The following is a 14,125-nucleotide window of genomic DNA, read 5'->3' on the forward strand; positions in this document are numbered from 1 at the left end:
CCTGTTTCAGAAAACCAGGTAACCCAAAATATCCGCACAATCAAACCAATCATCGACTGTATATTAAGAAGTACATACACCAATAACTTCAAACGTTTGTGTGAGGAAGATATTCTCATTACCGAAAGTTAACTGACTAAACAAAAAATACCTTACAGATGGATCTGCCCAACCAGGCTATTTGTTGATTGTATGTTGAGAAATAGATACACAAATATAATCAAATAAGAAAGATATCGTTGTTGTTGTATGGTTTAACGCCATTTTTCAGCACACGATAGGCTATACATGGCGGCCAGTATTAATTGTGGAGGAAGAACCCGGGAAAAAACCGGAAAGAACTAACCGACCCACGAGAAGCTACTGACAAGCTTTCTCACATACCCACATTGGATGAATCCGAGACTCGAACCCACGCAGACAGAGGTGAGATGGCAGTGATCCGTAACGGAGAGCGCTGTCGACCACTCGGCCACTCGGGGCCCCGTAAGATATCGATTAATTACATGTAATACAATATGAAGAAAAACAAATGATCATAGTATGCACTCAGAATATTTTTGTTAAATTAGACAATTATAAAATGTATCTACATTTTGTTATGGACAGTACTATATCGTCCTCAAAAGCTCTGTTCTTGGCAAGGAATATCAGAGTAAAGTAAATAAGGTTGGACAGGCTCATTTTGCAGGTTATCTTGATTCTGCTGCTGCGATATCTATGCAGATTACACACTTATACGTTCATTAGATCAGATTTATTTGACTTTCATCCCTAACATAATAGACAGATCAAATGTTGAACAATAATATTAGAAACTAATTAAAGAGAAGTCGTCCAAAGTGAGTTCACTACATTGTGTATAATAAATTGTACAATATGTCTAGACCAGAAGATCTGAGTGGTTATTACTGTGAATAGCTCATTTTTTGCCGAATCGCCAGGGCCATCGCCATCTGATTGCGAGTCTGCGTCCTGGCTCACTGGCGTCATCTTTGAGCTCTCTGTAAGAAAAGGAAACCTTAATTCAGTGAAATTGTGAAACCTAATAATTTTCTCTAAGGTCTATCCATCTATCTATCTATCTATCTATCTATCTATCTATCTATCTATCTATCTATCTATCTATCTGTGTGTATGCCTGTAGGTTATTATATCATATATATGTGTATGTCTGTCTTTGGAGTTATTGTTCTTTATGTCTAGCTTTATTATTTCTATATTGGTTTTTCTCTCTCTCTACTTTTATGTCTGTCTCTTTATAAATCAGTTTATTAAAACATGAATGTACCTTCTTACTAACCGACTAACCGACTCACCTACAACCTGTCTTCAATGCTCACGACCGCCCATCTATCTATTTTGCAAGACAATCACCTATACTGTAGCTAATTTCCTCCCTCTCTTTTATTTATTGCTAGTATAGAAGTATTGCATAATCAATATGACCTCGATGAACACTGAGCGTCTTAAGATCAAAATGTTTATGTTCAGAGACCGTGAAACATGTGAAATTTTAACCATTTATTTTCTGTTTTTTTCTTATAGATCCGTAAATTATAAATATGGAAAAGTTTACAGAAAAGTACAGTATTTGCACAGACTTACTGATTAAGGTCAATGTCTCCATTCTCGATGGCCCTTAATAGAATTTCCAACTTAACAACATCAAGATCTTCGGTCGAGTAACTTCTCCGTTTTCGATGATCTGTGGATAAAGCAAATTCATTGGTGCCCACACGCATTAGATAATTAATATAAAGATTGATTGTAAAAAAAACGATGATTAAAATGTGAACAAGAAATATGGGCCTCGAATTGTCAGTTCCAGACAAAGTCCGTTTCTTGTGCAAGTGAGCTAATTATGTATAGGAGTATGACAGCTTTACATAGTTTATATTCGATTTCCAAGATAAAAATAATATTGTATTAATATAAGGTTCGATTTCTTCTAAACTTCAATATGGTTTGATTATTTTGTCTAAAGCGTAATTATACGTCATACTCATGATGTCTTACTCAATTCTACAAATGTGTCAGTTTATACCTAATCGGCTAACATAGACTAATTTGAAAAACCGCATCATTATAACGGACAATAAATAGCAGGTACCATTTTGTTCCGGATAAGAATGTGCCAGAAAAACTATTTTCAAAAAAATGTTTTTTGAGAGGATTATGTTTGAAAAGTAAATGAGGCATTCGGTGCATGATAACAGTTATGAAACTTTTTATATAAATTGTATCTGACTTGACAATTCCTTAACGCAGAAAAGAGGAAACAAATTAATATCGATGAGGTTAGAAATTAATTTATTTCGGTCATCATGATTGCGCGCGTAAAAAAAATGAGTCAGCTCTTTCTGTTAGTTAGGTTCTTTCTTTTTTACAATTGGGCAAACTATTATGTCTCTACGTTTATGTATGTTTGTCTCTCCACACAACCCTGAACGTTTAGCCCACTAGGATTTCCGTTAAAGCAATAATTGCAGGAGAGCGGCTTTAATCCTTCAAGAAATTCCCATGCCACTACAGCTATGTGATATATAGCATGACGCGTTGTCACATCTTCATTTTTTAAATGCCCAATAGTTTCCCCAATGGTTTGCGCCAAAATCTGCAATACTCAGTGGATTTTGATTTCGAATATTGGTCTTAAAGTCTTTTCAAAGATATCACATCTAATCAAATAACTGTATTCGTTAAAAGGACGAGATTTAAGTGCATTGTTATGTAACTTTTACACCGAGGTTTGGCAATGATTTTGCATTCATAGATACATAAGAAAGTTTATCCAAACGTTCCTGCAAACGTTGATCATTACTAAGTCTAGATACGTTACCGATATTTGAGTTGATTGTGCATTCTAATATTTAACTGAGGTGACCCATATCAAAGATCCATATTGTTACAATTTTACACGTTTGGTCTATCATCTTCATTTGCATTCAGTAACGTGATATTGGTCTCAAGTAAGTCATACTGCATCTCTAACCTTTCGGTTCCTTCATTATCACCTAGTGACCATCATCCTTCAAGACATATTCGTGCCTCTAGTACTGCGAGGTGACATACCATGATGCGACTTGTCAACAACATTTTAAGTACCTTACAGTTCTCAATCGTTTGCGCAACAATGCACACTAATCACTAAGTTTTTAATTGATATATCGGTCTCTAGGTTTCACCGCTCCGGTGGCCTAGTGGTTAGAGCGTCCGCATCGGATGCGGGAGGTCGTGGGTTCGATCCCCGGCCGAGTCATATCAGAGACTTACAAAAATGGTACTAACAGCTGCCTCGCTTGGCGTTCAGCATTAAGAGGTTAGTGTTAGGACTGGTCGGCCTGGTGTCAGGATAATGTGACTGGGTGGGACATCATGCTACATGTCTGGGGCATGATGCCCCAGTGCTAGACATCACTATAAACTGTCACATTGCAGACATCGTAGCGATATGACTAAAAAATTGTTAAAGCTACGTTGAAAATCAAAATCAAAAATCACAAATCATTAAAGACATCTCAATCTGATCAGACAACTATAATCTCAACGAGAATGAATTCTCAGTTTAAGGGCGTCGTTCAGTAATATTTACTGATGTACGTCATATTAAAAACTGACCCAATATGAAATAGAGATATTGAGTACGCTTTAAGAAAATATTGTATTGTAAGTCAAAGAAAACAAAATGTCTCATATTTGTTTGGACATTTTTGAGTATATTTATAGCTAAGCTTGACCGATATATTATGTCCAAGAAGCGGTGAGCTACACAGTATTACCGGAAGGCGCAAGTTGGGAGACGGCTTTGAATATAGTTTGAATACGAAATAATTCGAATGCATTTCATACTTCCAATAAATAAGTTTAAAGAAAATAACTCCGAGCGAAAAAGATCGACACAGGCTAACTTTTAACTCTCCTGTGTACTCATATACGTAGAAACAACAAAATTCTGAAACTGTGAAGAAATGAAAAAGTAAAGAAAAGAAAGATATAATGAGCGACGGAAAGAAAGAAAGACAGGAATACCAGTTCGGTCCAAATATTGGGTGGATCAAACCTTCACTATTTATACGCGTTCTCAGGTGTATTAGGTATCGGTTGTCAGAGCGGACCAATAGAAGACTATTTTATTGATATTGTAATCAAACGACATCCCCCAAAACACTTGAACCGAAGCATGGCTGACGAGATCTGTGCTCGGGAAAAATGTATTAGAATTCAAAGTAATTTCTATGTCATTTGTAAAGTCACGCGCTTGTAAAGTTGCGCTTGATAACACTATTTTAGCCTAGCTACATTTAAGTTATCAAGGAGCTTCAAACGAATTGATTTGTAAGGAGGGTTTCTTATCAAGGAGAGTACAGACAAATCAGCAATAGCACGTGAACGTATTTATTTTTGCTATGATTCTATCTTGATTATAATAGCAATACATCCATTGCCGAGCACATTACTTCTCAGCACCATTGAAGGACAGAAGTACAGAACATGCCTTCGGTGTAAACTCTAGAGTAGATATAAAATCTCTGAGGTGGAGGCAAAGTGACGCTGTTAGAAACGTTCCAACGGTCTTTAGCACTTACCTCTATTTCTACATAAAACGTTAGTTCTACAATATTTGGTACTGCTAGAAAGACTCGGTAAATCCCATGTTCAGTATTTTTTATTTTTTTTGACAAATGAAAACACTCAAAATAAGCAACGAATTTGCTGCATACAGTACAGCATCTTGTTTTACTGATCGCAGTTCAATCATATGGACCTGGATAGAGATGCGGGGGAGTATGTGCCCTTAGTGAGTAGTGGACTGCCACTCATACTGGTATACATTTCACCCAATCTAGTAGAGATACAGTCAATCAAGCAGAAGTCCATTATGGGTTGTATTGAAGCTGTAGTGTCTTTTATTGTATTCCTCATTGATTACATTGTATTCTCTTTGCAAGTTGACGCACTATGAAAACAATGGGAGACACCCCGAGAGTGGAGCCTAAACCATGGCTGATTCCAATTTAATACCTTTACCTGTACAAACTCTAGAGTGGTATCATTTCGTTATACATAGTGGTCTAGCTAGGAATACATAACGGCAAATGCTAGTAACCTAGAAAAGTGAGGATCTAGATTTCATCGATATCTTCCTACCCTGTCCATTATGTAACGTACGCCACAAGAAAATGCCTGGTTACATGTTATATTTGCATACTATTCTGCATCAAGTATTACATTCCAGTTTCATTCTCAATAAATGACATTTCATTAATGTTTTATGCGCTAGTTAAAATTTTTTCATATGTTCGCTTTCAGTTCCATGTTATATTCAATACCGACTGTGAAGAAATTAATGAATGCAGAAATACACATACGATTCGATAGGATATTACGTAAGGAATGACGTTATTATTTATATAGGACATGTACAATCACGAACACTGGAACATCATGACATACATGTACAAACATGTGTGTGTGTGTGTGATTTGGATTTTTAACGTAGCTTTAACAATGTTTCAGTCATATCGCTGCGATGTCTGCAGAGTGGCAGTTTTTAGTGATGTCTAGCACTGGGGCATCATGCCTCGGACAGGTAGCATGATGTCCCACCCAGTCACATTATCCTGACACCAGGCCGACCAGTCCTAATACTAACCTCTTAATGCCGAGCGCCAAGCGAACAAACATGTCGTACATCTGTTCAATGTTGATACTGCAATAATAAGATGGTATTTATGTCATGTATTTAAAAAGGACATACACGAGATATAATATTAAAAGTATTTTCTGTCCTTTATTACGTACACTTTGAAACCAGTATGATTTTGAGAACGAACGACATTTATATTAAATGGACGGAATTATGTACACAATATTGACTGTTTCACTCTAACTGATACCAACGAAGAATGCAATGTTATTTCGGCCTTCACATTGTCCATGAAATCTACAAGCATCTCTATGAGCTGGTTTAAAAAGTGTCTTAGTCTGAAATCTGCCCCTAGCCTTTAACTGTAACTTCCTGTATCCAGTCAACATCAATTAGTCAGGACAGTTCTAACATGAACAAGCTATTAATGTTTCACTTAGAAGGCATAAGATGTATATTAAATATTGAATCAAAATATTCCAAAATCACGCAACATAAAATAAGCAGATGTTGGTTGTTAAGAAATTGGACCGAGTAAACGTTTGATGTAACGTTTTCATATTAACACGTAAAACGGGTCCCTAACATTATATTATCAAATGAATATCATGGCCGTATGGGGGATAGCGTAGCGTACACACACATACACTCAGACGTACATACACTTGTCACTTGAAAATTGACCATCATCATACTGTTGTGCAAGTTTACTGGATATGAGACTAGCCGTTAAACTTGAATTTCCACAAAATGGTATACTGACCATGATGAACCACTAAACCTTGCAGTATTTGTCTGGTGATTTGAGAGTATGATATTTTTAATGCACACAATTCGTCTACAATGCATTGAAGTCTGCTGTCTTAAAATGGCTGTTCATGCAATACACGAATTGTTGTTTCTGTAAAAGATAACTGTCTTCGTCGCTTTTTCATGAAATTATAATCAAGCAACAGCCGAGAAGCGACACTTTACTTTGAAGTATGTATCTACGATTCTTAACAATGATTAATCAGGGAGGTATTGAGCATCGCTGTTGTTTTCAAAAGAAACATTAACTTCTGAATGCGCACCCTTATTGTTAAGTTGGTTGTGTAGAAAATATTTAACTTATAACATGGACTGAGAAAAACGTCGTGGTTGTGTTGTCCTTCTCGCGTATTAATGTCCTTATAATACATATGAAGTTGTCAAAGATAAACAGAAAATGATAGATCTTCACAAACTTTGCAGCTACAACCTAGGGTACCTGTAGTTAGCAAAGTTTTACCAGGGATGTATATATTTGAAGCCGTAACAAATAGGAGACGCCACATTTTAATGGAAATCAGTGCAATTAGAGACATTTTAGCCTTGTCAAATATATGACTTTGCCATTTAGGGCATTATTTACAGCTAATACCTTCCAAGATAAACAAAGGGATTGGGGCGGAGGAGATGGGGAACAAGACATGTGAAGGTAAAGAAGAAATTCCACTTAGATAAATCAAACCTACGTTACAAAATTCGGTTCGGGTAATTTGAATTGTACATCAGTTAAAAGCGTATTAACCGCAGATACCAAAATCTCTAATAAATTTGCATAATATTAGGCATTATGTTTAATTGCTAATGATGATTACACGATGGACGTATGGATAAATTAAATGTTGCTGCAACACTGGGGAACATATTTATTCTTACATAAGCAAGTATTAACTCATCCCACCCCTATTTACCTTCCTTTATTATTACTTTCGTTATACTAGCCCAATATTTGTTCATGTGACTCGAAGCTAGCTTAGTTTTGCTTCCCAAAGATTCAGTGATAATTGGTTTTACTTGTTTGGCTAATTGCTAAACCCAGTATAAATATGAACTTGGATTCACGTTCTTTAGGAAAAAATATGCTTTATTTTTTTTCTTCACGTCAACTTTTTAAAGATAATTGCGTCAATATATAGCAAGTCTGTAACTTAAATTGAACTTTGTATTTGTATGACATTCAAGTTGTGAGTAGTGAATAGGGACGATTCAGCGTCAATGGGAATTAGCATTAAAATACCCCCTGGGACTGTTTAGCGTCAAGGGAAATTTAACATGGGAAAAACTCGTGGGACTGTTTAGCGTCAAGGGAAATTAACATGGAAATAGATTTTGGGACTGTATAGCGTCAAGGGGAATTTAACATGGGAAAAAAAATGGGGTAGACAATTGAAAGTCAAGGTCTTTTCGAGACCTATGAGTGGCCCTGAAAAGGGCCTTTGGAGGGTTTATGTTAATATGCCCTTAACATAAAGGGCATCTGCGACATCTTCTTCGCCTTAAACTTCGTCTCACTGTAGGTCCATAAATGAGTACTCGTTTGAGGCATCCTTGCCTCTCCACGTAAATCCTACGTATCCACAGACTGGTGTCGCTCCTATGGACAACTGTCCGCTTGGATCGGACATACATGAGTAAGTCCGTCCGGAACATCATTGTTGACACAAGCGTAGAAGATTGCACGTCGGTCCACATCTTGAGGCGCCGAGAACAGGTGAATCGATGCAGTGAACTGCGCTTATTTATAGGCAGAGGAAGGATTGAAACGGATTGAGTTCATTGACCAATCCAAACACGCGTTAGAAAATTCAGTCAGCCCACGTCCAATCCGAAGAGAGCAGTCTGTGACGTCACGTAGTCTATATAGATTCACTAGTGCCTGTGCACAGCCAATCCATGTGACAGTTATTCAACATGACGGAAACTCAGAAAACGATCAATTGGGGTGTACCAGCCGTTGAGACTACACAAGGGAACCCGAACTTACTTTCAGAAGAGGTGAATTGGGATTATGTGGATTTTCTTACCTCGCAAGAATTTGTTCCAGAACCTTCGTCGCCTTCTCTTTCATTACCACACGTGGAGAATTTTCGACAGAGACAGAAAGAAGAATTGGAGAAATTTATGCAGCAGCAAAAGGAAGCAGAACAAGCTTTTCTTCTACAGCAACAGCAGCAAGAAGAAGAAGAGGTAAGAAAAAAAACAACAAGAAGAAGCAGCAAAGAAACAAGAGGGTGAAAGTCAAACAGTCACGGTACTGTTGGACATTTTAGCGGAGTTAAGAAGTCTGAAACAAATGTATCATACTTCTTTATCACGACCGAAGAGAACACGACCTTCCCGAGCTAAACACTCAAGCCCTGTGACTAAGCCTACCGTACCACCCTTAGTGATTTCAACCAAATCATCATCATCATCAGAAGTAGGCCTCGGCCGTGGCAAAGGCTTAAGACAGTTTATGTTGATTGCTTAAACTCACCCCTACACCAAAAAAAGGCCCTTTTCAAGGAAACCCACGTCTCTCGAAAAGAGATACACTTTCAATTGCGAATAACTCAAAAAAAAACAACATTTTACCCCTATAGTACGTGTCTGTGTATGAGTGCGTGAGTGTAGGTTCTTATTTTAAAATCAAAATCCCAAAGACACTTACCTTTTATAATTAATTTATTCTTTTATAAATATTTACAATTCAATTCACAATTCTGAACATAACACTCTAAAAAAGTTCATAGACTTCTTCTGTTTCATTATTTACTCTCTGTTTTTTTTTAATTTCTTCACAGTCACATTCTTTTCCTCTTCTTCCTCTCACTTTCTTCTCCTCTTCTTTTCTTCTCCTGTTTCTTTTTCTTCACCTGGCTGCTTTCTTCCTCTGAAGAATGCCTCTCTTCTTCTGAAGAATCCCTCTTTTCTTCTGACTCCTCTTGTTTCTTTTTCGGGCAATCTGGAGACCAATGTCCTTTTTCTTAACAATAATAACAGGCATCTTGACTTTTATCTTTTCGAGTCCCTTTTTTTCTTTTTTGACGGTCTGGACACTCTGAAGACCAATGCCCTTTCTTCTGACAGATATACAAGTGTCTTCACTTTTATCTCGAAAGGAAGGAGATTAGTCCGAAGGCTGGTCTGAAGAAAATTTTCTAATGACCCCACGCAAAGCTCTGATGAAACGTTCGATTTGGGTCGTCTCTTCCATCGTTGTGCTCGGTTAGAGAGTGAAATGAATAGTAAAAAGACAAGACACATGCCCTTTATATACGCTGGTCTGCCATGACTATAAAGTAGCCCATGGTGTTTAAACTTTAGTCATTTGACGTTTTTCACTCAAGATGAAACGATCCAATTCATTTGAGAAGAAAGAAGAAAGTAAGAGGCAGAAACGTGATCTATCGCCTCGTACAAGAGCTGAAGTCTTGGCACAAATTCATGCCAGTGATTTTGAAGAGGATATGAGTGAACCAGAATCCAAACCCTCTAAACAAAGTTCACCACACTTAGGTAACCCTGAAAAATATTATTCCATTCGAGAGACGGAAAAGCGCTCCTCTAGAAAATTTAGAACCACAGCTTACAAATACACGGTGAAGTTTAAAGATTTCAAGTCCGAATTACCGTTGGAGAAAGCAGAGGGGTTCATCACCGGGGTGTGGGATTCTTTACTTACCACACTCAAGCGACAGTGTCAACCCAAAGAAGACGATCGTTTGAGACTTTCCATACAAGACGACGGTTTGAAATCCGCTGTTTGGATCGAGTTTAGCACCCCTGCAGAATTGATTGCTTCCAAAGTCATGGACAAGATTCAACACGTACAACAATCCAATGACCAGTTTGACATCACTGATGGAAAAGCCACACAGGACATGACCCACGTCTCTCCTCCTCAAGGGACTGGACAACGCAATAAGGTGTTATTGGTGAACGACCATCGCAGCACCAAAAAGAGTCTCGTCCAAATTCACAACCCTCAAGACCAGATGTGTTTAGCCAGGGCTATCGTGGTGGGACGAACCTATGCCAACAAGAACGACACGGCAGAATGGAAAAGAGCCTGGAAAACTATTCAACAATCGGACCGAGCCAAACAACGAAGTGAAGCAGAACTCCTGGTACGACAAGCCGGTCTGTCCACAGACACACCCTGCGGAATTCCTGAGCTGCAAAACTTGCAAGATGTCCTAGCTCCACGCTACACCTTGAAAATGCACCCTCAAGAAGTGAAGGGACCTCTGTTGTTTCGAGGGAAAGACTTTAAGGACTGAAAATGCATTCACCTTTATCATCACGATGACCATTTCGATACCATTACCAGTATGACTGCATTTCTGGGATACGGTTATTACTGTGAGAAATGTGACTATGGCTATAACAATCGAAAGCAACACAAGCATTGTGGATCGAAATGCTCAGGATGTTTGGCCTGTCTGAGCGAAGGACAAGAACCAGTGCATTGTTCAACTTGTCTGCGCACGTTTGTCAGTCCTACCTGTTACCAACAACATTTGAAAACACAAGGTTCACAGCAGAAATGTGCTTGTCAACTCCTGAGATTGTGCCCTACGTGTGGACAAGGCCTATGTACCAATGCTGCCAATGCACACGTATGTCGAGGAAAGAAAAAATGTCACATTTGTCACCACATCGTGGACTTGGAACATCAATGTCACGTGCAAAAATACCAACCCCAACCGGAGAAAGAGGATGGTCACAAGAAGAAGAAGAAAGGCAATTTCATATTTTTCGATTTCGAATGCATGCACGAGACCGGCATTCACATTCCTAATTTCTGCGTGGCTCATCGAGCGTGCGAGAAGTGCATTCAAGAACCTATCTTCAGTCATTGCCCTCACTGCAGCAAGATACCTGGAGGGCGTGAACAAATCTTTCGAGGGCCGAACACGCTAGCCGTTTTCGCCCGATGGGTCTTAGACCCCATCGACAAGACGTGGAGCCAGGAGGACATCGAACGTTACGGAGATTGTCATCGTCATGCCACGGTGATGGCTCACAATTTCTCCGGATACGATGGACAGTTTCTTTTGAGATACTATACGGAACAAGGCACCGAACGTCCTAAAGTCACTTTGAACGGAGCCAAAATCATTTTCATGCAAGTGGGACAAGTGCAGTTTAAAGATTCGATGAGTTACTTGGCCATGCCTTTGAGTCGAATGCCTAAAAAGTTTGGAATGACAGAAATGGCTAAAGGGTATTTTCCACACTTTTTCAATACGGAAGCCAATCAACATGCCGTTCTACCCCATTTGCCTGAGGCTAAAGGCTACGACCCCGACAACATGCGTACCGAACAACGAGACGCTTTCTACGTTTGGTACCAAGCTCACGCCTCAGACCCTTTCGACTTTCAGGAAGAAATGCTAAAGTATTGTCGTTCCGACGTGGACATTTTGCGACGTTGCTGTGGAAAATTTCGAGAACTGTTCATGGAACACGGAGGGATCGATCCTTTGAAAGAAGCTTGCACCATTGCCAAAGCGTGTTCCTTAGTGTACCGGCAACGATTCATGCCTGAAAACACCGTGGCTGTCATGAGTCCTCAAACGACCAACTATGTCAAACGTCAATACTCGGTCAAAGGCCTACGCTGGTTACATTACTTGTGCGACAAGGAAGACAAATGGATTCAGCATGCCCGCAACGGAGGGGGTGAAAAGACCATCGGAACGCATTCGGTCGATGGCTGGGACTTAGAAAACCACAAAATCGTGTACGAATTTAACGGTTGCTTATTTCACGGATGCCCCGTCTATTACCCTGACCGAGGCACTAAAAATCAGATTTTACAACGAACCATGGACGACTTGTACCAGGCCACTTGTCAGCGACGCCTAAAGTGGGAACACGAATATGATCACCGTTTGAAAACCGATCCCGAGTTTAAACGCCTCGTGGAAAGTTACCAGCTCATGGACCCCCTGAACCCATGGGATAGTTTGTACGGAGGAAGGACCAATGCCACCTGTTTGCTGTACCAAGCCGACGAAGAGAAAGGAGAATAAATGAAATACTTGGACGTGTGTTCGCTGTATCCTTACGTGTGCAAATATTGTCGCTTTCCTGCAGGGCACCCACAATTGTTGACGGAACACATCGACCTGAAAAACATTCGAGAATACAAAGGTCTGATCAAGTTTGAAGTTTTGCCTCCCACGGACTTGTACCGTCCCGTCTTACCTCACCATTGCCAAGGTAAACTGATGTTTCCTTTGTGCCGTACTTGTGCTGAAACGTGCAACCAAGACCAGACATGTCAGCACACCCAGGAAGAACGCACCTTGACGGGGGCTTGGGTCAGCGTAGAATTGTTCAAAGCTATGGACATGGGATACCAACTGTTAGAAGTGTAGGAAATTTGCCACTTTCCCAAGACACAACAATATCACAGAAAGGCATTTTCGCAGACTACGTGGATGCCTTTTTGAAACTGAAACAAGAAGCCAGTGGCTATCCTTCCTGGTGTCACACTCCCGAAGACCAAAAGACATTCAAAGAAAAATATCGGGAACAAGAAGGCATCACTTTAGTTCACATCGAGAAAAACGAAGGCAGGCGATCGTTTGCCAAAGTGATGTCAAATTGCTTCTGGGGCAAAATGGCACAACGCCTGTGTTTATCCAAGACGGAATATTTGACAGAACCTTCCCGCTACTTTCAGATGATTCACGACAAAACCAAATGCATGAAACACGTGGACGTCGTTCGCGAGAATTTGATCTTGGTCAATTACGAAGAAGATCTGGACTTTGTACAAGACGACCCCTTTGGAAATGTCATCATTGCGGCTTACGTGACAGCTCATGCTCGCTTAAAATTGTACGAAGCTTTAGAACTGTTAGGGGAACGTGTCCTGTACTTTGACACGGACAGTTGCATTTACATCCATCACCCGAGTCAACAGCACCCTGACATCGAAGGAGACCGTTTAGGAGCCTGGACAGACGAGCACCCCGACGACAAGATTCTAAGTTTCGTCAGTGGCGGTCCCAAAAATTACGGCTACGAATACCGGGACAAACAAGAAGTGCAACAAGGTGTAAAGTGAAAGGACTGACTCTGAATTATCGTACCAGTCGTGTGGTCAACTTTGGGGTATTGAAAGAAGCCTTGCAGTCTAGAGAAGAAGAACACTTTAAAGTGATCACCTATCAACCCAACAAGATTGTACGTTTACCCACTCACCACATCGTCAGTCGACCCTTGGAAAAGTCTATCAAATCGTGTACCATAAACGAGTGCGACTTCCCAATCATTTTACCTTACCGTATGGACATGTCGGTATAAAACATTGGCTGTAAGAGGATAGTCACCAGAAGGATTTCACCACAGCAAGAATCCAGTGAGAACTCCAAGTTCAAACCCTACCATTTTCCGGTCTTCTTACCTGACTATTGTGATTGTGCCCGTCGATTGGACACGTTTCAAGCATGGTCTACGGATAGGGAAGGATTACCTTCTTCGCATGTTTTAGCTAGAACAAGATTTGTCTACTTGGAACCTGAGACTGGATTGGAATACGAAGTACAGTGTTTCGCTTGCGGACTGAAGTTACGAATGGATTTATGCATCTATAAAGACTCAGCTATTCTGGAACATACTCGATGGTCTCCGCACTGCCCTTACCTTTCTATGGCCTTTCCACCCATCACA

General features: G+C 39.8%; 1 long non-coding RNA gene across 3 annotated transcripts in view; it reads right to left on the reverse strand.

Annotated features, from left to right (window-relative positions):
* Window positions 1–544: 544 nt before the first annotated feature.
* LOC149784145 (uncharacterized) overlaps window positions 545–14,125 on the reverse strand; it is a 135,706-nt gene continuing 122,125 nt past the window's right edge. For all 3 annotated transcript variants that reach the window (XR_016413763.1, XR_016413762.1, XR_016413761.1), the window contains exons 2-3: window positions 1,609–1,708; window positions 545–1,004 (exon numbers count right to left, since the gene is read on the reverse strand). This is a non-coding gene — a long non-coding RNA (uncharacterized LOC149784145). The remainder of the gene's footprint in view (window positions 1,005–1,608; window positions 1,709–14,125) is intronic.

This window comes from Sinohyriopsis cumingii, chromosome 14 (genome assembly GCF_028554795.1).
Source record: "Sinohyriopsis cumingii isolate HCF-2022 chromosome 14, ASM2855479v2, whole genome shotgun sequence".
In the NCBI taxonomy this organism is placed as follows: domain Eukaryota; kingdom Metazoa; phylum Mollusca; class Bivalvia; order Unionida; family Unionidae; genus Sinohyriopsis; species Sinohyriopsis cumingii.